Here is a 26,016-nt window from a genome sequence, read left to right on the forward strand (position 1 = left end):
CTGCCTGTCTCAGTAAGGGCCCTTCATGTTAGCTGAGATTCCTAACTGTTGCTTTCCCCGTTCACAGACTTAACCGAGACGCTAGAGTGAGTGCGGGACTGCAAAAGACACTGGGTTCAATTTTACCAAAATCAGTTAAATGTAAATTTTGTCAAGTTTCAGGAAGAGTTTCTCTCTGGGAGACTGCAGGACATTTTTCACATAATTTTTCTTAATTCTTCCTGTTACTATGCATGACCTAAGCAGAAGTCCCAATGGCAACCCCTCATCGTGTCCTCCCTTTTCCACAGATAGAGGTACTTGCCACTGCTGGGATCTGTCAGGATTCCAGGTATTAGTGCCACCTTTACAGCCTCACCATGAATCTGGTAATGGACGCTAGCCAGCGGTTGCCCTTCTCCATCTGTGTATTGGGAGGGAAAACAAAAATAAGTGCTTCTTGGAGTACATAGGTAGCAAAGCTTGCATGTCAATACACATGAAGGTGCACATTCTTACAGTTATGGACTAGACTAAACCCCTTCAAAATATTTTAAGAAGATACCTCAGACCCCAAACTTTTCTCTATTTTAAAGATCAGTGTAAGATGTAGTGTTCCAGATGCAATATAATTAGTCGAACTACACGACTTTAAGCAAAATACACTTTAGTTTTATACTGTAGTTAAAATACAAACAAAATAAAATGGTAAGACAAAAACAGGTAAAACTGTAACTCTATCAAAATGCTTAACAAAATAATATTTTTATTAACTACTAGTAATGTTTTAGTAGGGTCAGAGATGGGGGCAAAAGAGGGGAAGGTGTGGCATTGCTTGTCAAGGATAGTATTACAGCAGTAGAAAGGGTGATGGAGGAAGACTTGCCATCTGAGGTAGTTTGGGCGGAGGTTAGAAATAGGAAAGGTGAGGTCACCCTGTTAGGAGTTTTCTACAGGCCTCCTAATAGTCCGAGAGAAGTTGAGGAAAGTATTGTGAGAACGATTCAGGAGAAGAGTGAAAGTAGCAGGGTGGTTGTTATGGGGACTTTAACTTCCCAGATATTGACTGGGAAAGCTATAGCTCGAGTTCGTTAGATGGGTCGGTGTTTGTTCAATGTGTGCAGGAGGGTTTCCTGACATAATATGTAGAAAGGCCAACAAGAGGTGAGGCTATACTGGATTTGGTTCTAGGTAATGAACCAGGCCAGGTGTTAGACTTGGAGGTAGGTGAGCACTTTGGGGGCAGTGACCACAACTCGGTGACTTTTACTTTAGTGATGGAGAGGGATAAGTGTGCACTGCAGGGCAACAGTTATAGATGGGGGCAGGGAAATTATGATGCAGTGAGGCATGACTTAGGATGCGTGGATTGGAAAAGTAGGCTTCAAGGGAAGAACACAAATGATATGTGGAGATTGTTCAAGGAACAGCTAATGGGTGTCCTTGATAAGTATGTACCAGTCAGGCAGGGAGTAAAGGGTCTTGTGAGGGAGCCGTGGTTTAATAAGGAATTGGAATCCCTTGTGAAAGGGAAGAGGGCGGCCTATGTAAAGATGAGGCGTGAAGGTTCAGTTGGGGCGATTGAGAGTTATAAGGTAGCCAGGAGGATCTAAAGAGAGAGCTAAGAGCAGCATGGAGGGGACATGAAAAGTCCTTGGTTGGTAGGATTAGGGAAAACCCAAAGGCTTTCTATAGGTATGTTAGGAATAAAAGGATGACTAGGGTAGGTATCGGTCCAGTCAAGGATAGTAGTGGGAAATTGTGCGTGGAGGCGGAGGAGATTGGTGAGACACTAAATCAATACTTTTCGTCAGTATTCACTCAGGAACAGGACACTGTTGCTGATGTGAATATTGAGTCACAAGTGATTAGAATGGATGGCTTTGAGGTACGTAGGGAAGAGGTCCGGGGAATACTGGAAAGGATGAAAATAGATAAGTCCCCTGGGCCTGATGGCATTTATCCTAGGATCCTCTGGGAAGCTAGGGAGGAGATAGCGGAGCGATTGGCATTGATTTTTATGTCGTCGTTGTCTACGGGAATAGTGCCAGAAGACTGGAGGATAGCGAATGTGGTCCCCTTGTTCAAGAAGGGGAGCAGGGATAGCCCGAGTAACTATAGGCCAGTGAGTCTTACTTCTGTTGTGGGCAAAGTCTTAGAGAGAATTGTAAGGCATAGGATTTATGAACATCTGGATAGGAATAATGTGATCAAGGATAGTCAGCATGGTTTTGTGAAGGGCAGGTCGTGCCTCACAAACCTTATTGAGTTCTTTGAGAAGGTGACCAAGGAAGTGGACGAGGGTAAAGCAGTAGATGTGGTGTATATAGATTTTAGCAAGGCGTTTGATAAGGTACCCCATGGCAGGCTAATGCAAAAACTACAGAGGTATGGCATTGAGGGTGCATTAGAGGTTTGGATTAGGAATTGGCTGGCTGGAAGGAGACAGAGGGTAGTAGTTAATGGTATAGTTTCATCTTGGAGTGCAGTTACTAGCGGTGTTCCACAAGGATCTGTTTTGGGACCATTGCTGTTTGTCATTTTTATAAATGACCTGGAGGAGGGGCTTGTAGGCTGGGTGAGCAAGTTTGCAGATGACACGAAAGTTGGTGGAGTTGTGGACAGCGAAGAAGGATGTGGCAGGTTACAGAGGGATATAGATAAGTTGCAGAGCTGGGCAGAAAGGTCGCAAATGGAATTCAATGTAGCTAAGTGTGAAGTCATTCACTTTGATAGGAGTAACAAGAAGGTTGATTACTGGGCTAATGGTAGACTACTTGGTAGTGTGGATGAGCAGAGGGATCTTGGTGTCCATGTACACAGATCTTTGAAAGTTACCACCCAGGTAAATAGTGCTGTGAAGAAGGCATATGGTGTACTGGGCTTTATTGGTAGAGGAATTGAGTTCTGGAGTCCTGAGGTCATGTTGCAGTTGTATAAGACTCTGGTGTGGCCTCATCTGGAGTATTGTGTGCAGTTTTGGTCGCCATACTATAGGAAGGAAGTGGAGGCATTGGAACGAGTGCAGAGGAGGTTTACCAGGATGTTGCCTGGCATGGTAGGAAGATCGTATGAGGAAAGGCTGAGGCACTTGGGGCTTTTCTCATTGGAGAAAAGAAGGTTTAGGGGAGATTTGATAGCGGTGTACAAGATGATTAGGGGTTTAGATAGGGTTGACAGTGAGAACCTTTTTCCACTAATGAAGTCAGCTGTTACTAGGGGGACACAGCTTTAAATTAAGGGGTGGTAGCTATAGGACAGATGTTAGGGGTAGATTTTTTACTCAGCGGGTTGTGAGTTCATGGAATGCCCTGCCAGTAGCAGTGGTGGACTCTCCCTCTTTATGATCATTTAAGCGGGCATTGGACAAGCATTTGGAGGTTATTGGGCTAGTGTAGGTTAGGTAGGCTTCGGTCGGCGCAACATCAAGGGCTGAAGGGCCTATACTGCGCTGTATTTTTCTATGTTCTATGTTCTATGTAATTAACTGTTCCAATAGAGTAACATCCCATAAATGCATCCTTGGCAAAGTAAATTCAGTAAAATAGATCATCTCGCATGCAATTCTAGCAGCAGGAAGGGAACCCCCGCTTTTGGCTGTAACAGAGAGAGGAATAATAGCTTCCATATCCAGCTTTAAGACCAAAGCAACTGCAGAAAGTTAAAACTAAAAGTCTTGGTGTGTGAGATTTTGACCCTAACCATTCAGGCTGCTTCTTTTGTTCCAACTCTTAAAAAAACCAGTCCTTCACAAGCTGTTTCCTTTATTGGGTTTGAGCATACTGCTCAGTAACTCTATCTCAGTCTTTCTTCATTAAACAAAAGGATGGAATACACCACTTAAAGCCATAGTATTGTCACACTTACAACTATTGCTTTTTAAAAGCCAAACTACACATTTATTCATCCTTAGCCATCTTAGAATCCTGTCTAAGTGCATGCTATTGTTTTCTCAATACCAATTATCCTCTCCTTGTTTGAGTTGGAAGCAGACAAGCAATGTGACCAGTCAACATTCATAATCACACACAAATTATGTTTAGCATACTTCTATATTTGGTGAGGCATGGAGGATTTCAACAAGGAAAGCTATAGGATGCTTGTGCATGGGTCTTTGACCTAGGCATCTTATCCAATGAATGATGCACAAGCCACATAACAGAAAAGTGCAAGAGCCATTTGACAACTGATAGCGTGTTTCTCCCCCCCAACCCCACAGTGAACATCATCCAAGAAAGGTAGCCTTGTATATAAGAGCATGTTGGCAAGTACCGATGGTACTGAAAATGTGTTGCTGGAAAAGCACAGCATGTCAGGCAGCATCCAAGGAGCAGGCGAATCGACGTTTCGGGCATGAACCCTTCTTCAGGATTCCTACACTATCTACAGCCAATCATCTGGAGTATTGTGTGCAGTTTTGGTCGCCATACTATAGGAAGGATGTGGAGGCACTGGAACGGGTGCAGAGGAGGTTTACCAGGATGTTGCCTGTTATGGTAGGAAGATCATATGAGGAAAGGCTGAGGCACTTGGGGCTGTTTTCATTGGAGAAAAGAAGGTTCAGGGGTGACTTGATAGAGGTGCACAAGATGATCACGGGTTTTGATAGGGTAGACCATGAGAACCTTTTTCCACGTATGGAGTCAGCTATTACGAGGGGGCATAGCTTTAAATTAAGGGGTGATAGGTATAGGACAGATGTTAGAGGTAGATTCTTTACTCAGTGAGTTGTGAGTTCATGGAATGCCCTGCCAGTAGCAGTGGTGGACTCTCCTTCTTTATGGGCATTTAAACGGGCATTGGATAGGCATATGGAGGATAGTGGGCTAGTGTAGGTTAGGTGGGCTTGGATCGGCGCAACATCGAGGGCCAAAGGGCCTGTACTGCACTGTATTATTCTATGTTCTATGTCCTCAGTGTAGTGTCATCTCCCAATCTTATTAATTGAGCTTCTCCGCGCACACAAGTGTTGACTCCATTCATTCAATCCCCACATCAAAATCCCTACTACAGCAGTGACTTCTGATAACCCCCTTTAACTTTCACTGAGCAGGTCTCCAGACCTCTGTGGTCCACCCACAATTGACACAACAGATAGCCTTAACCGATGTGTAACTGGATCCTCAACCAATCTGCGTACAGATGTCCCAATGAATAACCGTAACTCTCTGGACTGGACCTGTAGAACTGACAATTGTTATCTCCTTGGACAATAGTGAAATGCACCCATGACACTAGATGTCCAAAATCATTGACTGATGGTGTCTAAGCCCCTGGATTGATAGCAAATGGTGCCCTTGGTTTACTATGTTGGGACCAATGATTCTTTTCCCTTTGACTTGACTGAAGACTACTCTCCTAAAACTTTGAGACTTGGCCATCAGGCAAATGCAGTGGGCTTGCCACAGATTCTGCTGATACACAGTGTAGATGTGAGGTTGATGTAGAATGATGCCATCTGGCAAAACACCCTCACTCCCTTGACTGATTAATACTGACAACCATGACCAACTCTCTGATTTTGTGACTACTCTTAAAGGTAAGGCCAAACAGAATCACTGAGACCCTTTAGGTTCAGCTGATGGGACAAAGCACAGAAAGGTAAGGCAAGGCAGAGATGATGTCAGCATCTAAGTAGGTGCAAAAATGTGTGAGCAAACATTGGGCATTAAAATGTCACCAGTCCATTAGTGAGATGGGTACCTGTCCCTGCATGCAAAGTTTCCTTGCAGTAAGATTGCAATAAAGGGGACTTGTGCTCCAAAGTGGTTCAGCACTTGGTTGGAAAATGGGACCTCTTTTACTCTCAGTGTCAAGAATCATCTTCCTGCCAATTTCCTCATTCTCTAAACCTTCTTTCCAATGTACACAATGTTCAATAGTTGTGAAGAATCTCCCATCCACAACCAGCACCCTTCCCCCAGATTAGAGAGAATTTCCACTGATGATCCTGCAAAGTACTTGAGCAGTTGTCAAAGAAGGTGAACAATAAATACTGCTCCTTCATTGCTGACTACAAAATCCAGGACATTATTTCTTTTTATTCATGATGTATTAAACATTTTCTTCCTCATTCATTCCACATGTTTATGTTTGTATAGTTCTACATCAACTGTCAGTTTCATACTTCAGTGTAATGCTATAGATATAGATCCTGACAATAAATAAAGCTTCTGCTCATTCAAAGACAAAACTCTTAATTGTGTTTTTTTTTAAAAGAGTTATCCTCTGCCTAACTTATATTTTTAGATAATTGGGAAATAAGTGTTTTTATTCACATTTTGCATTAACTCCTTGTCATATAATGGCAGCAACTGACTGGAATGCAAAAGGAACAGAGTGAACAGTGGTGTAAGTCAGTATTGTTAATGTGCTAGGTATGTAAGTGTTCTGTTATCTTAATGCTTATTATTTCAACGCAGCTTTTGAATAATCCTCCATTGATCACTGTACATGTACTCCCACTTATTGAAAACACATCGGCCCACACCCCATCCTACATCTCCCCGACCTCTCTCTCTCTCTCCATTTTCCTCTTTTTTTCTCTTCTTGATTTCTGGTCTGAAGATTAGTCTTTATACATTGTGGCACTAAACGTTCCTGGAAGTTCTATCCATTTCCTACCATTTCCCTGGGGCTTTCGCCAGTCTCTCACCAATATCGTGTGAGGCTAATAGAATCCTGAGAACGTCTCAGCATTCTTAAACAGACATTTGCACTGGCAAAGCAATTCCATCTCCTGGGTGAGCAGCAAGCTGCATTGTACCCAGCTGTCAATGTATCAGAGAAATATCAAGGACCTGACAAATGGCCTAATGCTGATGTAAACAGAGCAGGACTCTGCTGAGGCAGCTTCAATATCCTATTTTAAGAATAGAATTCCATTTACATTTAGTGAAACTGTCCGAGAAATAATTAAGAAATCTGAATAATGTTTTTCAATGTAGGGCATTCAGTTGCAAATGTATTCACGGTTTAATTAACTTGGTAGAAACAAACTTGTCATATTTATCAGATTATTTTCAAAATGCAGACTCTATTGCTCAAAGAGCAATGTTGCCTTAGTTTTGCAATAAAAATAAAGGCGAGGTTAAAAGCAGTCTCCATTAATATGGAATAAATTGAGCAGCAGCTTTGGCATCTGCAGTTAAACTTGGAAATCCAAACATTAATGCCTGAGTTTTCTTGCTCTTTACAAGCTTCATTACAGGGATATCTTGCTGATGGATTTGGCATTAAAATCAGTGAAAATGAATATTTAACAGCTGTTCACAAGTAAACTCTTTGACCCTGAAAATTTACAGCATGGAGTTTTATTCGTTTATAATTTAATTACTGTTATACATTTTTTTAAAAATGAACTATAAAAATAAAACATTTTCCGGTTTCCTTCTGTCTCTTATTTCTCTTAATCCAATTTTTCTTTGCCTCATCTCCTGTCACAGAATCAAAATGAAGCAGTTTGGACCTTTGTATCTACACCAATTCTGAATGAATATTATGATTTAGAACAAATCTGATTTTTACCCATAACCCTGCAAATTGTTTCTATACAATTCATCAGCCAACACCCTCTTGAATGCCTTGTTTGAATCCACTTCTACCATGCTTTCATGCAGTGAATTCCAGACTCTAACTTCTCACATTGCATTTGTTTCTTTCACAAATTACTTTAAATCTGAACTCTCATTCTCAATTGTTTTATGAATAGGATCAATTTCTCCTTATGGATTCTCTCAACATATCTCATGATTTTGAAACCTTCTATCAATTTCCTGTTAAACTACAAGGAAAATAATCCCAAAATTCTCCAATTTATCTTCATAACTGGAGTATCTCATCCCTGGAACCATTCTTGTAAATTTCTTTGGCTTTGTCTCCAATGTGTTCACATCCTTTTGAATTGTGGTGCATAGAACTAAGCAAAATACTTCACTTAAGGTCTAACTACAGGCTTATGCAAGGTCAGCATGGAACTTTTGTATTCTTTGCCTTTGTTAATAAATCCTAGGATACTGTATGCTTTATTAATTTTTCTCACCAGCTCAAAATTTTACACTGTTCTCCACACACTTTGCAATGCTTTCAAGGTTTATACCATCAAATGTATGTATTTTCATTTTTGTGCTTTTTATAATTGTAAACTGAAGCATAAAAGAACCATTTGAAATCCAAGGATCTACAAAAATGGGTGCATGTTTGAAACCAAGGAATTTGGTACCTTTTGTGAACCCTTTTTCCGCAGGTGTGGTTCTAGAAAAATACAGACAAATTGGAGTTGAGGGGGGTGTTTGAGTGAAGCTGATTGGTTTGTGCATAGGGATCAATTATCAATGACAAATATTGTCTGCCTGCCAACAACAAGATGATTGGTTGTCAGTTAGCAGAACAACCTGAGAATTGAGAAAGACAGAGAGAAACTAATTCGGACTAGGAGAGATCATCGGCAACAAAAAAACACCGTCAGTTTGCTACAGTAAGCCACTTTAAACCTGAAGCAAGCCAACTTATCTTTCCTTTAGGTGATGCTGCAAGTTATAACTTAGCATTGAAAAGCCACAGGTCTGACATAAGTGAAAGAGCCACCTTGCCCCTCTGGAAGTATTTGAGAAAAGGAAGGGCAAGAAGAAGCTTTTGGATCAGCAAGAGCTGTTTTCCCAGCTTTCTCTCTGCATGTGTGTTTTTATTTCTAGTTTCATTTTGTCTGTGTGTCTGTCCGTGTGTGTGTATAAAAGCAGGTTTATAAAAGGTTTACACTTCTAGTTTGTAGAGTTTACTTACTTTTATTCAATCTGATTAACTTGTACTCAAATCTAATTGCCTATAATAAATAGTGATTTCTTCTTAACTACAAAAACCAGAATCTGGATCTGAAATCAGGCACTTTGTATACTTCTTTTAAACGTTTTTGCCTATTGTGATGACTCCAGGAATGGGGGAGGGGTTTCATTTCTAGCTTGCTACTCCAGTGAACTCCATATACAATGATTAGATTAGCTTAGATCCCCTACAGTGTGGAAACAGGCCCTTCGACCCAACAAGTGCACACCGACCCTCTGAAGAGTAACCCACCCAGATCCATTCCCTCTAAATGGTGTACCTAACACTATGGGCAATTTAGCATGGCCAATTCACCTGACCTGCACATCTCTGGACTGTGGGAGGAAACTGGAGCAGCCGGAGGAAACCCACACAGACACGGGGAGAATGTGCAAACTCCACACAGACAGTCACCCAAGGCTGGAATTGAACCTGGGACCCTGGTGTTGTGAGGCAGCAGTGCTAACCACTGAGCTACCATGCCACCCATTAGGTTATTAACTTATGCCAGAAAAAGGCAGTTTCACAATACTTAACCCCTGAGGATCTCCTTTACAAATTTTCCCCAGCCTGAAAACATTCATTAATTATTATTCTTTGTTTCCTTTTATTCATCCAATTTGATATCCACATTGCTATCGTCCCTATTGCTCAATGACTTGTATGCATAATTTTGCAATTCAAGTTTATATTCCCTCATTTCAATGTTGTGTATCTTAGTGAAGATTCTTCAATCTGATTGTTTGAAAAAGTGGGGTATTGCTGCTTGTCCTAGATCCCCATTGAATTGTGTTATTACTCAAAAGCTACAAAAGGTCTGTGAAGAGCTGTAAGAAAATCAAAAATTACTGTGAGCAAGCTTACAATTGTGGACTTAAGTTATTTGTCAGGTTGAACTATTATGTCAGAGGGAGAAAGTGAGGACTGCAGATGCTGGAGATCAGAGCTGAAAATGTGTTGCTGGAAAAGCGCAGCAGGTCAGGCAGCATCCAAGGAGCAGGAATGAGGAAGGGCTGATGCCTGATACGTCGATTCTCCTGCTCCTCGGATCCTGCCTGACCTGCTGAACTATTATGTCGAACAACTTCATAAAAAAGAAAGTTGTCAGGATAAAGCAATATCTAAATTTTGACCTACTTTGTTCCTATTGATATTGGATTGTGCACACATTTCACAGAGAACTTGGTCCCCATAATTTTTACACAGTGAATGCAAGTGTATACTTAAGGAACGACCATTTATTTGGAATCACGCTGTTTGATGTTTACAATAATATAATACCTTTGGGCTACTTAAAAGCTTAGATTATGTAATTTTGGCTGACTATGTTCTGGATAATGGATAAACAATTAAAAGATTAGTGCTTGTATAGATAGGAATGTGGACATAATCTAATACTTAACAGATAATTGTTGATATAACGTGTGGAAGAAAACAGGTTTGTTTTTAAATGGAAACATGGGTTGGCAACATTTCCCTTAAGACAAAATGTGCAGCAATTCAATCCTTTTGAAGACGAGAGGGAAAAAAACTGGACTGGAAACAAATTATATGGTTTAAAACTGCAGGATGCATTTTGCTCTTTGCATTAAATGAAAGAAAATAACTTTTTATTAAACTGGACAGGTTTACAATCACATGGTTTTTCTTTCATTTAATGTATGTAGTAACATTTCGGAGTAGAATTTGAGCATTTAACATTGACACATTGGAATGAAGTATACAACAAAACAAAAACATAATACTTTGAGCTGGGAAATTAAGATTTAAATGGAGGGGACCAAAGCTATTGTTTCCTCTCTTTCAAGTCAGAAGGGATCAAAGCTATTATAATCTTCCTTTCAAAGCAGAATTTCTTTCTCAGTGTAAAGTATTATCAGCTCCATAGGGTCTAAATTATCCCAGCATGAAACAGACATTCCGTCCCATTCTGTGGTTATAAAATATAAACTGCTCACAAAATACTTAAAATAACCACAAGTTATTTGATAAAATTGTACTTTGTAATTGCTTCCATAAGCAAACTTCCTGATAAATAACCACTTTTATTACTATTCCACACAGCCACAGCTTTCTAAGCTATAGGGGGCACAATTAAATTGGAGGTGCTTCACAGGATTAAAGAGCTTGTTTAGCCCAGAAAACCAGTCTCAACAAATACACAAACATGCAGCAACACAGATACAGACACACACACAAAAAGAGTTTCCATTGTCAGGGACTTCTAATTTACAAAAGTTGAATTTGAATGAATAGAGATCTCTCTTAATAAGATTCTGTTATTTCTTGTTTCCTGAATATTAAAAATCAACAATCAAAATTGACAGCTGGTCATGATTTACTGAATAACAATTTATAGCTTAAATAATAGTTCACCACTCACAGATCATATGTAATAATGCTGCTTCCATATTCTAGAAGCATCTAAGTTGCAATTGAAAGAATCTAAATTGGAAATATTCATCCAGTGGGTAATTAAGCAGGAGAGAATTGAACTTTGCTGTGTTCTTAGCATTTACTTCTGAAAGCTGGTGCTGTGTACTGGCATTTGGCTGACCGAAGAAAATACATTATATCTTTTGTTCTGTCAATTATTATTTAAAAGGAGAAGAAAATGAACTCTGGGAGTAATGAGCATATGTTTATTATTGATTTTAGGAAAGCTGTTATGAAGCATTATGTGGAATTTACGATCACTGGGAGGGTTATAAAGTCATATGGACCGGTTTTTAGTGACACTCCCGCAACACACATCAAACCATTTGGGTTGGATTAACATCTTAAATTGATCTGCAGCTCTTGGTACCATGTAACAGTCATTTGTTTGGACAGAATTTGAATTTTGCAGAAAAAAATAGACATTTTCTCAAACCTTTTCATCTTACACACCTCAGGACAATTTGCAGGAATACCAATTTAAGAGGTCAACAAGCATTAACACTGCTTGAGAGAAGGGCAATGACTCAGAAGGGCAATGAAGATAACTACCATGGAGAATACTGAGTAACAGCTAACATCCAGGCTTTGTTTAAATTTAAGCAGGCTGACTCTAATTGGTCAGGGTATTGCTCCGAGAAGTGAACCAGTAAATGGCAGTCACCAATATTGTTGAGTTGAAATAGATGCAGTGTCTGTACAGGTTCTTTTCATTGGCAAGCAACAAGGCCTTATGCAATAATAAACGTAGCTGCCAATACACACAAGTGCAAACCCGACTGACATTTCTAAATTGGTTCAGTATAATCCTTTGCATTTTCAAGATAATTCAGCACGTATTGTCCTGTAGCATTAGATCTTTTCTTTCGATTAGATTCCCTACAGTGTGGAAACAGGCCCTTCAGCCCAACAAGTCCACACTGACCCTCTGAAGAGGGACCCACCCAAACCCATTTCCCTCTGACTAATGCACCTAGCATGATGGGCAATTTAGCATGGTGGTGACATGCACATCTTTGGACTGTGGGAGGAAACCGGAGCGCCTGGAGGAAACCCACACAGACATGGGGAGAATGTGCAAACTCCTCACAGACAGTCTGCCCAAGGCTGCAACTGAACCTGGGACCCTTGTGCTGTGAGGCAACATTGCTAACCACTGAGCCACCGTGCTGTCCCACTCTGTGCTGTGAGTTTCTGCAAACATATGTCGATGTAAGGCATATCAAAGTCAATCTATTTGATAATGACTACCCTGATCAGATAATTTCTCACTGTGTAGTGTGCAAACCCATGAAAGGCCCTAAGTTGGTCCATCTTAGTCCTGAAAGGTGCCTATCTACCTCAGATTACCCCGATAGAATAGTATATTTTAAAAGTCCGGACAACAGATGAAGCTAGTTATTTCATGCTGCTACTGTCCTGCAGCATCACTGGTAATGTTAGCCATTAGTAGAATGCTGCCATCAAACTAAAAAGATGTTCTGCCTATCACACAACTGAATAATGTATATGAATTTCAGTAGCAGTGTGTTGCCAGGTATGCAGCCTTTGATCCACCAGTCTTTGGGATAACATTAAACAGCATGCTCCTTAGGCTGTTCATGACAAACAAATTATTGATTAAACTCAATAATCCAACACTTGCAACAATTTCCACCATTAGACATGGTACTGTAATAAGCCAAAGTTTGCTGGATAATCCTGAAAATGTGGAAATTAGGCTAAAACTCAATTTAGGGTTGTCATTTGACCTCATGGTATGGTGCATTCACTTGGATTAGAAATTAGATACATTGATACACAAGACCCTGTTCTATGCAGAAAGAAAAAAAGTATGTGCTTACACTGCATTTGTTTAAACTCAGTGCAGTAGCTGACAGCCATTAACTTGTTCATTGGTTAAGGCATTCTCCTGAGCAATCAGTCAACCTGTGTACTTTTAAATTTGAATGAAGTTTAACAATTAACTATCACTCAGCATTAATGAGCACATTCTCTACGGCGACATCTCAATGAATCAGAGTTCCATAGCAAACCAGCATTTTCATCTCATGCAATATAAAGATACAAAGATAGGTGGAGTTGTGGACAGTGAGGAGGGCTGTTGTCGGCTGCAGAGGGACTTAGATATGATGCAGAGCTGGGCTGAGGAGTGGCAGATGGAGTTCAACCCTGCCAAGTGTGAGGTTGTCCATTTTGGAAGAACAAATAAGAATGCGGAATACAGGGTTAATGGTAGGGTTCTTGGTCAGGTGGAGGAACAGAGGGATCTTGGGGTCTACGTACATAGATCTTTGAAGGTTGCCACTCAGGTGGATAGAGTTTGTAAGAAGGCCTATGGAGTATTATTGTTCATTAGCAGAGGGATTGAATTCAAGAGTCGTGAGGTGATGTTGCAGCTGTACAGGACTTTGGTTAGGCCACATTTGGAGTACTGTGTGCAGTTCTGGTCGCCTCACTTTAGGAAAGATGTGGAAGCTTTGGAGAGGGTGCAGAGAAGATTTACCAGGATGTTGCCTGGAATGGAGAGTAGGTCGTACGAGGATAGGTTGAGAGTTCTCGGCCTTTTCTCGTTGGAACGGCGAAGGATGAGGGGTGACTTGATAGAGGTTTATAAGATGATCAGAGGAATAGATAGAGTAGACAGTCAGAAACTTTTTCCCCGGGTACAACAGAGTGTTACAAGGGGACATAAATTTAAGGTGAAGGGTGGAAGGTATAGGGGAGATGTCAGGGGTGGGTTCTTTACCCAGAGAGTGGTGGGGGCATGGAATGCGCTGCCCGAGGGAGTGGTAGAGTCAGATTCATTGGCGACCTTTAAGCGGCATTTGGATAGGTACATGGATGGGTGCTTAATCTAGGATAGAAGTTCGGCACAACATCGTGGGCCGAAGGGCCTGTTCTGTGCTGTATTGTTCTATGTTCTATGTTCTATAAATGTTGAATTTGCCCTTATATTTGCATTCTTCTGAATTGTCCCAATTTCAAATGCAACATGAAAAGTTTTGACACAATGTGTCTTTTTCAGCAATATTGTGTAATATTCAGGGTTTCAATACCAGTTGATTGGCAGAACATGTAATTAAGATGTTTGAATAATGGCTGTCCTATTAATACTTAAAAATAATCTGGGATTCTGAAAAGAAATGCACACTTAGTCTCCAAGTAACCAGAGGTTCTCTAAACTAAGGTGTTGACCATCCAAGAGGAAGCTTCAGTATCCTCCTCATCCTACTGTCATCGCTATTGTGGTGGTGAAACTGGGCAAGCTGCTCTTGAGTGTGCAGAAATGATAGCACAAGGGATATCAAGGGATTGTAGGGCAGGCTTAACCCCTATTCCTCTCAACTGGAATTGATGTCAATGAGGGATTCTTCAATATTCAGTGTGTCTCTTATTTATACATGTGTGTGTACATATATGTATATATGTACAGTTTAGCAGTAGGCTGAATGGAGATTTATTGGTGGTGTTCAAAGTTCTGGAAGGTTTTGTGAAGTAATTAAGGAAATCTATCTGCACTGGTCAATGAGGTGTAATTGGAAGAAATGAATTTCAGATCAAAAGAGTGGAGAAAGAGGTTGACAGAAATATTTAATGCAGTTGTTAGGACATGGAGTACTTTACTGGGAACAGTTTTGGGCGTCAAATCTATAGCAATGTTTAAAAAGAAAATGGATAAGCAATGTGAAAATAATTATTCAAAATATTATGGAAACAGGAATTCAATATGTGTATTCAACCAATTAATTGTCTTCTATGTCTAAAAACTGATTCTCAACAATAACATTCCAATGAAAGTGCCCAGTATCAATAAATTCTTCACATACATTGACATTTTCTAATCAGCTTGTTCAGGGATGGTATGACACAGCAGATGAGACTTGAACCAAGCCTCTTGGTCCAGAGTTAGGAATGCTACCACAAGTGCCACCATTACATGAAACTATGATGATCTCTGACCCAGAAGCAGTGCAGTAAAAAAAACTTATAATTTCTTTAAAATGTTTGTAGAATCTACATTTGGGCTTAAGTATGTATGAAGCAGCTTTTAAGAGTTTGCACCATTATAATGAGATCAATAATAATCTTAAACAAAAATAAATATTAATTTATGCAAACTAGCAACTGTTGATCTGGAAGCAACACAACAAGGAGGAAGTTAACATGTGAAAGTTGTGTAGCTGGCAGACGTAAGAAAGACCTGCAAATAAAGGTGAATTTCAGCAGGACAATTACAAAGGCAGCACATTTACAACATGCTATATTGTGTTACACTTAAGAGATTTAAAGCTGTTTAGAACAGAAATTGTGTATTGGAAAAATCTACAACCTTGCTTGAATTTTATCAGAGCTGGCTAGACCATTTAACAAGATTTTTTGAAAGTGACAGTGAAGGAGTCCTTTGGGGAATTTATGTCATCGAGATAGTTATGAACCTGGTTAAGAAGGTATTGCACGATAGTGTCATTTGATTAATGACATATCTCCAGGGGATTTAGATGGAGTGCAGCTACTGTTATAGATGACTTGAGGATCAAAACCATTGATTGAGAAATGTTATGTTCCAAGACCAAGCTGGAAAGACTGCAATTGCACATGATGCTACATTTGTAAGAGTAGTGACGTGAATGCTTGTGGTTGTGTAAAACAGGTCTTTATTGTACTAACTGTTTAAAGGAAATTAGCCTTTCTAGTTGATGTATTACTGTCACTTATTCATCTGTAATTTGCATTAGTTTTGATTCATGTTTAAATAGAAGCTATAAAATGTGGAACCTTGGTGGCATTTTCTTCATTTGGCAGTCATTCAGTAAATTTTGTTATTTTGATTTACAGTTGCCCCAAGAGAGATTGTATGAGAGCAGATTTTAGGTGACAGAAAACCTTGAAATCATTGAAGAATTGGTTATAAAAAAATGTAATTGCTTTTCAGATGGCATGTTTGAATGACTCAATAGTTTCCCTTACCCACATTGATCATACAAACTTGTGGTTGTTTATTTTTGTTTCCTTTATATATCAACTTTGAAATTGTGCACTGCTTATATTAGCATTGAAGCATTAAATGTATCCATATGTAATTCACTTAACAGTTATTTTAAACACATTAACATTGCCAGTGGAGGTGGTAGAAGCAGGCACAATAGCAATGTTTAAGGTGTATCTTGATAAATATGTGAATGGAAGACAAACAGAGGGATAGAAACCACGCATGGGCAATAAGTAGTGGGTCTAAATCAGGATTAGAATCAGTGCAGTCTTGATGAGCCAGAGGGCCTGTTCCTGGTCTGTATTGAATTGTATTGTATTGGTAACAAAGGAATTGCTTACACATTAATTGTTCTTATCTTAACTTTTGCATAACATAATTTCAAAGTCATTCTCATTCAATGCTTTTCACCTTATATCAGTTTGCTTTATTTTGTCTGATGTATTTTTAAACATGTTTTCATGTTACTGTTGCCAAACAATTTTCTTTTTGGCAAGAGGCCCAAGAGCCATTGTGCTATCTTTGAAGTTATATGTCATAGTTTTACCTGTTAACACTTCCTCGCTTTCCTAGAATGCCACATCCTTCATCTCTATTTGATATATAGCTATAACTTTTAAAAATGGCTATTCTCTAATTTCTGCTGTCTTTCTTAGTTTCCACAATTATTGTTACCAAACTGAAGCACATCTTCCGATCAATTATTTCTTTCTAGAAACCTCTGGAGATGGAGTTTCTACTCCCAATGTAAGACCTTTTCAATTCAATCTGAATCCTCTGCAAGTTTGTCGATATCTCTTTCACTCAAACTAATCTTCAAGAGGTTTTCATTTAATACTACTGGTTTCAATTGCTTCTGTTGGCAGTTGTAATAATGGACACTTCACACAATTTCTTTTTAATCAAAATTTTCTGTTCCACTCTATGCTGAACAATTCATGTCTGATGCATAGTTGTAGCTTTGTAATATGCCTTCAGGATGATTTCATTCCAGTCAGATTAGCACTGTTACTCATTTGCTACAAACCTTTGGGAGTGAAAAGAAAGCAATTCTTATCAGAAACTCATCAGCTTCAAGATGTGTTCAGCTGATAGAGATTTATAGCAGTTTTACTGATTATACAGCAGTTCCAGCCAGGATCAGAAAAATATTTGTTCTCATGAGATGTTTGTGATGAATTATTATAATGTGGCTTTAGCATATTTCCCTATTTGCACAGTTAATAACTGCCAAGTTGGTGAAGCATTCTAGGATTGAAGAGAACTTTAAGCAGAATGATATGTAATTAATCTTTTGATGTTATTTGAATTGAAATAGCAGAAAGAGCCAGAAAAATTAGAACATTCTTTATGCTTTCACCTTGAAGGAACACCTTGAGATGTAAAAAGGAAAATTAATGAATATGTTTACAGAGATAAATGGCAAAATATTTTCATCAACAGTCAACACTGAATATGACATGTACCTACATATTAGAATTGAGTGTTATGCAGGAAGTATCACATTTAGTCCATGAGTCAAAGGATCTAAACTGCCATCACTCAGATGCAGTTAATTCAAAAGAATGCCATGGCTTCAACAGAATTAAGTTTTTTTTTCATTATTTACTCAAATATTGCTGTGATCCCTTTCCATGGATTATAATTTATTTACTGTTCCTGTGTAATTTAGCTTTGCTGCCAAGATGTCTTGATCCCAGCTTTAGTTCCAGAACACAGAACAGAAATTCCACAGAAAATACATAAAATGGCAGAGGCAGCCAATACTGCTTATCATTTAGATCAAAGTTTTCATAATGTGGTGTTTTTAAACAAGCCATATTAAGTCATAATAATTGCAGTCCCAGAAACAACAGCAATCAGTCAGCTGGGGTTCAAATTGTACTACTTCAGCTTCTGAGTCAGAATGGGTTCAACGCATTCTCCAGCACCTCAGCAGAGAAAATCAAGACTGGCACTCCAGTCAAGTACTGAAGTAATCCTGCATGATTAATGATGCTGCTGTCATTTGGTTGACATAGAGTCATAGAGATGTACAGCACAGAAACAGACCCTTCAGTCTAACTCGTCCATGCCAACCAGATATCCCAACCCAATCTAGTCTCACCTGCCAGTCTCTGGCCCATACACCTCCAAACCCTTCCTCTTCAAATATCCATCCAGATGTCTTTTAAATGTTGCAATTGTACTAGCCCCCACCACTTCCTGTGGCAGCTTATTCTGTACATGTACCACCCTCTGTGTGAAAAAGTTGCCCTTTAGGTCTTTTTTATATCTTTCCCCTCTCACCATAAACCTATGCCCTCGAGTTCTGGACTCCCGCACCCCAGGGAAAAGACTTTGTCTATTTATCCTATCCATGCTCCTCATGATTTTATAAACCTCCATAAGGTCACCCCTCAGCCTTCGATGTTCCAGGGAAAACAGCCCCAGCCTATTCAACCTCTCCCTATAGCTCAAACCCTCCAACCCTGGCAACATCCTTGTAAATCTTTTCTGAACCCTTTCAAATTTCACAGCATCTTTCCGATAGGAAGGAGACCAAAATTGCACGCAAAATTCCAACAGTGGGCTAACCAATATCCTGTACTGCCGCAACATGACCTCCCAACGCCTGTACTCAATACTCTGACTAATAAAGGAAAGCATACCAAATGCTGTCTTCACTATCCTATCTACCTGCGACTCCACTTTCAAGGAGGTACGAGCCTGCACTCCAAGGTCTCCCTGTGTAGCAATACTCCCTCGGACCTTACCATTAAGTGTATAAACCATGCTAAGATTTGCTTTCCCAAAATGCAGCACCTCACGTTTATCTAAATTTAACTCCATCTGCCTCTCCTCAGCCCATTGGCCCATCTGATCAAGATCCCGATGTAATCTGAGGTAATCTTCTTTGCTGTCCACTACACCTCCAATTTTGGTTTGATCTGCAAACTTAGACATATTAAACAGAGGCACTGCTTATAGACTTCCTAAAGTTTATTTCTAAATTAACATCACACAAACAGATTGCTTGGTAATTGACACATTGCTGTTTGTGAAAGTTAACTGCATGTAAACTGACAATCTAGTTGAATCTGAAAAACCTTCTTGCAAGTCACTCAGTTCAAAGATCATCAAGAATGAGCACCATATGCTGTTTTGCCAGTGTTGATCACATACCAGGAAAGAATGAGAAAAAGAAACATAACTGGGCAATTTTTCATATTGTCAAGTAGGTGTTCATATTGTAGCCATATTCGGTCACTGGCCTAAGGGAACAACTGGTTTTGCAGTGCAAGTCTTAAGCACAACAGCCAGGGTGTTGTCAGAGCCCATAGATGTTGCAGTGTCAAGTGCCTTCTGCCATTTTGTGATGACAAGTGAGGTAATTGAATTGGCTGATATCTGGTTATTCAATTGGCTGATATCTGATTACTGTAATCGTAGGGAACTTCAGGAGGAGAGTACAACTTCAGCTTTGTCTTTGCACTCAAGTGCTGGGTTCTGCCATTGTTGAGAATGGGGATGTTTGTGGAGCCTTCTTCTTGGCTTACTTGGTTAAGCTTCACAATGATGAAGGCTGGATGTGGATCTAAAGAGCTTTGATCTGATCTATCGGTTAGATGATCACGTAACCTTTTCTGGGACACTTTTCAGTGAGGTAATTCTCACAGCAAAACAATAGAAAAGGAGATCCTTATTTAGGATTAACTCATGCTGTAACTTCAAGGCTAAAGATAAATAACTGTTGTGAATAAGTAACATATGGCTTATGACTCATCATGCAAGTAAAACTAAAACAACTCTATTCTAGTAACTAGCCGGGGGTTATATTTTCCATTATTACACATTATCTGTGATGCTCATAAAGAAAACAAGACATTTATTCTATAAATTACAAGAGAAGAGCAGAACCATTGAGAACTTGTCAGATCAGCAAAATCACTTGAAAACAGACTGCCATTCATCTCTTAGTGATGGGAAGATAATATCTGAATAACAATTTCTAAACAAGTATATTATTTAATGTATACAAACTAGACATAAAATGGAATACAAAAATTGCAATTAAACCAACACTGACAAAATCTCAGTAGAGGAGGAAGTTGCGTTATTTTCTTTAGAAGACATAAATGTATAATATATACGATATGTAAAATATGCTTTGACTTAAACTGAGAGGCAGATTTTGAAATCACTTTCTCAACAGTGAATGCAGTCATGTTACAGATATGTTGTGAGTTCAGTTAAAATAAACCAGCAGCTCCGAGTGGCAAAGCATAAAGTATATGAGTAATTTATCTATTGAAATGCCTGCAGAATAAGATGTAGTGATTTACTTAAAGTCTTCCAGTGAAAGCTGGGAGGTCCACAGCAATAGTTACTGTTCCTTCTAATTGAATTTTTGGAGTGGAATATTCCCCATCCCTATGAGGCGTGAACATTCATAAGAAGTGAAAAGTCAGATTCTTGACATCAAGAAAAATCATTCCAATATTCTGCTCAAGCTTTAAATGGTGATTTCAGAAGCTCACCATTGAATGGCGAGTACTTGCTTACTTACTTTCATGTTTTTGCATTTCATTAAAGCTGCACAGTCACATCCATTTTCATTCACATAAGTTAGCACGGCAAAACACCAGCCTCACAATATCACCCCGCCTGCTCTCGAATCAACTGTCACACTACAGCCATCAACACTTTCCTATTGAGCTCACTGACATCTCTGACCTATATGCTTTTGACAGGTTGCTTTGTATTCAAGGACACACGCATCTCAGACATCTACACAGGCTGCATCTTATGGACGTCAGCTTGCTTTCTAAGCATTAACCCACTTTACACTTGCTTGGAGGCTGATCACCTCTGTGTGGCGTGCATTACTTTCTCAGTGCGCAGAGACTTCAGTGCTGCTATACAGGCTGCCAGCCTTTGTAACTTGTATTTGTTTTTGGTGCAGATTCAGAGATGGCAGTTTGGTGTGCTGGAGAGCACTGAACAGTCCAACAAGTGGACTTGTCACAATATGGCATTGTGCTACATCAGTGTTACACCTGCAACATATGTCTGTGGTTTACACAGCAAACACACTGCATTTGTTTCCAGCGAACTGTTACATCTGAAAGTCAAAGGGGAGCAGTCCTTAATGGGTGAAGGGGGTCAGGTGGATATGGGGGTTACTGCCATATGTAGTCAAAAGGCTGACCAGAATCCAGTCCAGGAGTTGGCCACAAACAGTAAATCCTTAGCTCTACCTAAGTCAGAGGATTCATGATTTTTCAAACTAGGGGTTGTGTCAGTCTGTCCTGAAGGTCAAGTACAATCCGTTCAGGATTACCGATAGGTCAGTTCGGGGTCGGTGAAGATATCAGTCTGGGAGTGAATCATGGTCAGTGGGATCTGTTCTGTCAAGATCAGAAAAGCACCAACAGGTCAGGCAGCATCCGACGAGGAGGAAAATCGACATTTCGGGCAGGAGCCCTTCATTCCCGAAACGTCGATTTTCCAGCTCCTCAGATGCTGCCTGATCTGCTGTCCTTTTCCAGCACCACTCTAATCTTGACTCTGATCTCCAGCATCTGCAGTCTTCACCTCTGTTCTGCCAAGTCTGTCCATGAGGTGGCCTCTCGTCACTCCTGAGGGTTTGCTCAATTAATGATCAGGGGACTATTCAGGAGGCAGATTTGGAGTCCGGGTGAAAGTGGCCATGTCTGGACATGAGAGTCAATGTGCTGTGCCACTGAGGAAATGATGTCAGTGATGGGGGCAGTTGGAGATCATAAGGCAGGAAATCAGCATTTCGGAAGGTATTGGGAGCTCTGAAAAATGGGGGTGTTCATGCAGGCTCTGATAACTCTGGAATCTACATGTGGACAGTGTAAGGCCAATGAGTTCATGGGAATTTCCAAAACCATGCATTCTTGGGCAGACTAATTGTTGTACAAAGGGGTGCAATTGAAATAGAGGGAAGCTGAAAGGTCATAGGAGCTACAGAGACAGCAACACAAAAGGTAAATTTAAGAATGGGAGGACCATCTTGCATCTCAGATGAAGCCTGCAAATCACTCACATAAAATTTGAACTTTCTCATGGCAATTTGAAAATCAACTGCACAATAATTGTACAAAACAGCTGATAGTGCATGCAGAGGAGGGGTCCCACTCATGATGCAGAGATTGTGTTTCTAACTTTGGACCAGGAGCCCAGGTTCAAGTTGCATCTGGTCCAGAGGTGTGTAATGACATCTCTGAACAGGTTGATTAGAAAAATGGGTTAAAGCTTTGTTAGCAAATCAAGTAAGAACAGCAATTTACAGAGGGAGAAATGTAAGTTTCACTAAGTAGGCACAAGCCTCACTCTAATTTCCATTCAACTGTCTATATACACTGAGTAAATATGTTCTGATCCATCATTATCACGCTGCATCACCTTCTTGTGTAGAACTTGCACACAGAAGGACTGGATGGCAATTTACACCTGCCCTGAATTGTACAGTACTTCATTTCATGAAGCCAATGGGGACAAATGTGCATCTCCCAATCCTCAATCCACAAACCTATCCAAGACGTAATCATGCCATTTTCTCCACATCCCAGCTGTTCAGATCCTTATTCCATGAAAAGGACAGCCCATGCAGTGCAATTGTCCACAATCACTCGCTTCTCCCATATTCAGGCTCTCATCAACTGCACCCACATTGCCCTGTGAACCCCTATCATCAACCTGCAGAGATCATCAACAGAAAGAGCATTTACTTTATCAATGTTCATATGAAATGTGATTATTGATGCCAAATCTTGGAAGCCTGCACCATGTGTCCTGGACTTGCCATATCTCTTATACATCAGACAACCCACAGGTTCCTACCTCCTTCCAAGGTCTTTTGACCATAAAGGGATGGCTTCTGGAAGACAACGTTTATCTTCTCTAAACATGCCTTATGCCACTTTTACGAAAATCTTGGACTGACTCAGAACAAAGACACAAAGCTGCTCACACTTCGACTTCCAACAGACTATTGGCCTGTTTAATATAAGGTTTTGATGCCTAGACCATTCCAATGGAAGCTCAGTTTAACCCAGAAAGAGATGGTCCATCATTGTGACATGCCGTATTCTTCACAACTGGAGCTGAATAATGGAGAAAGCACAGTGATCTATGAGAATCCAGACGAGGATAATGATCAACAGTACCGCCCTAGAGAGCATGACAGAACACTCAGACCAATAGATCAGAGATATTCCAACTGAAATCTAATAGCTTTCAAGATTAATCAGCTGGCTTTTGAAATTTTAATTTTTGCAGATTCTGTTGGTATTATGGCAAACAGCAAAAGACATGAGGACTTTGTTATTTTGGCAGTCCTTAATCTGTTGAGTTGGTGAGTAAATGTCTCATTATCTATTTGATTGTACACTTGAGATCTTTGGGTGACCCCACTTTTATGTCTCTACTGATTACATTTCACAATGACTGTTAGGGAGAAAACAGTCTGTGAACTGACATTGTATGACACTAAGATAAGGTAATTCTTAAAGCTTCCAGCAGGATTTCATATTCAATTGTTGTATAGTGAATTCTTTCATATTAGCCAGCAAATTGAGAGGACTCACAATAATCTCCTTTGACTCTTCCATCATTGTAATGCTTCAGTGTTGCCTGAATTGTGTGAGCATCTTCTAAGGCAGCAGTGAACCTGCAAGAGGCAGCACATTGTGTGTTTTATCTCAGCAGGTAATAACGTTATGACAAGAGTGATCATGTAAACTACCTATGTACATCTCTCAGTCTTGAATGGCAGTTCACTCTCTTGAAAAGCTCTTGGATAACAAGTGCCTTTCCCAGCAAAATTGTGTTGAATCATCACTGATTCTGTACTCTCACTCACAAATTAAGGGCTACGGGGAGAATGCGGGTAAGTGGAGTTGAAATGCCCATCAGCCATGATTGAATGGCGGAGTGGACTCAATGGGCCGAATGGCCTTACGTCCGCTCCTATGTCTTATGGTCTAAATGTGGAATAATGGGTGTTGGCCTATGGCACAATCCCTGTACACTGTAATTAACCTCCGTGTTGTCTGCAGTAAAGTGCAACACCTTGGGTGCAGTCTACAGTATCATGGATTGGGGATTCCTAATGACTGAGTCTATCTCAGTAAACTGTTAGTGAGTGATGAGTGATGATCGCCTTGGCATTTCTAAAAAAGCTGCTCAACTTTCACAGGACTGCAACTTAACAAGATTTGTTGGCGAAAAATCTACGAGAGCAATCACTTTAGCAGTGCAAGTGAACACACATTTTAGAAGTGACAGGTTATTTACAATGTATATCAAAGTTCAGCCCCAACCTATGCAGCTGCATTGGAGGGATCCTGCTCTGTTTTTTCAGCCTGTTGAATAGTCCTCCCTAGTGCCTTTGGTCCTCAAGGGCCCAGGTTTGCTGGCAGTTTCTGGACCAGATGCTAGCGTAACCTCCTCAGCTTGAGCTGGCTTTGAGATCACAGGCACTGGGGAAATCGAGGGCTGGCTACTTCTCCCCTGTTCAGGGAAGAAGCTTTAGAGAACTCTGTCTCTCACTCCTCCTTTCTGGGGGTAACCTGTTAGCACTGCCCTATCGTCTTTGGAGAAAAGGAAAAGGAAATGAGGTCATGGTCGTTCATTCCTTACCATTGTTGCTGGAGAATGTGACTGAGCAGACGCTCAGTGTGCTGGAGCTGGATTTCCATGCAGTCACCAAACTATTGATTGAGACATGAAGATGCAGGCATGCCAGAGCTAGAATAATGTTGCTGGAGGTTCGTGTGCCTGTCTGTGCAGTTGACAGGGTAATTAATTACTGAGAACAGGGGAAGGGGCTTGTCTTCTGCCTGGGTCTGAGCAGGTGCCAGCTCTCAGGCAATGTGCCAAAGACCTTGGGCATTTCTTCCTCGACCAGTTACATTGATGTGTCAGAGGTGCGTTACTCAGGTTCTCCTTGGTGGATGTTCACTCGTGCCTGCACAAGAATGGGAAATCCTTGTCTAAGATTATGAGTGAGTTAGCACTGGTAGTAATGGGACAGCAGTGACACAGCTAAATGAAGCTTACTGAGATTTGTAGCCATTGAGTTCTCACTGAGCCCAGCATGCCGTCTCTGTCCAATGCAAGCGTTTTCTCTTTGTCAAGGGTCAGGAGCTTGGTGCCTGACCACACCATATTTTGTCTTCGACTTTTCAGCCTCATCATGAGCCATTTTTCCCTTCAATGAGACAAAGGGAGGGATTAAGTGTGATGGAAATGGATGGAAGAGCAGTTAATGGGGGACACATGATCAGAAGTGGTGGTAAGGTGATCAGAAGAGTGAGTAGGAAGTACAAAGGGCAGGAAGGGTTATTAATTTGAGAGGATGAGGTACAGAATGGACATGATGCATGCAGTCAAGATTAGAGTGGTGCTGGAAATGCACAGCAGGTCAGGCAGCATCAGAGGAGCAGGAAAATCGACGTTTTGAGCAGGACCCCTTCATTATCCTCTGCCCTGCAGCTCTTCAACCATATCCTGAAACAGACTCGCTACCACAGCCACATTTCTTTCCTTAGTGCCTGCCTCTGCAACCACTGATCCCACATGGACTCTGGACTAAATTCAGACCAGCACAGTTTCGATCCGAATAGGACAACCAGTACAGACTACAAATTCAAAACCACCAGCACCGGTTCTCCTTCAGGACAAATCCTCTGCCATGATGCATGCAGGACTGAGAGTTGTACTGCATGACCCTTCGTGAGAAGTGTGTGCAGTAGCAGACTTAAAGTGAGTGAAGG

General features: G+C 40.5%; 1 long non-coding RNA gene across 1 annotated transcript in view; it reads right to left on the minus strand.

The window, feature by feature from the left end:
• Positions 1–353: 353 nt before the first annotated feature.
• Positions 354–26,016, minus strand: part of LOC140457893 (uncharacterized) — a 98,369-nt gene continuing 72,706 nt past the window's right edge. Inside the window, exon 3 of the long non-coding RNA XR_011953407.1 lies at positions 354–403. This is a non-coding gene — a long non-coding RNA (uncharacterized lncRNA). The remainder of the gene's footprint in view (positions 404–26,016) is intronic.

This window comes from Chiloscyllium punctatum, chromosome 32, assembly GCF_047496795.1.
Source record: "Chiloscyllium punctatum isolate Juve2018m chromosome 32, sChiPun1.3, whole genome shotgun sequence".
Taxonomy (NCBI): domain Eukaryota; kingdom Metazoa; phylum Chordata; class Chondrichthyes; order Orectolobiformes; family Hemiscylliidae; genus Chiloscyllium; species Chiloscyllium punctatum.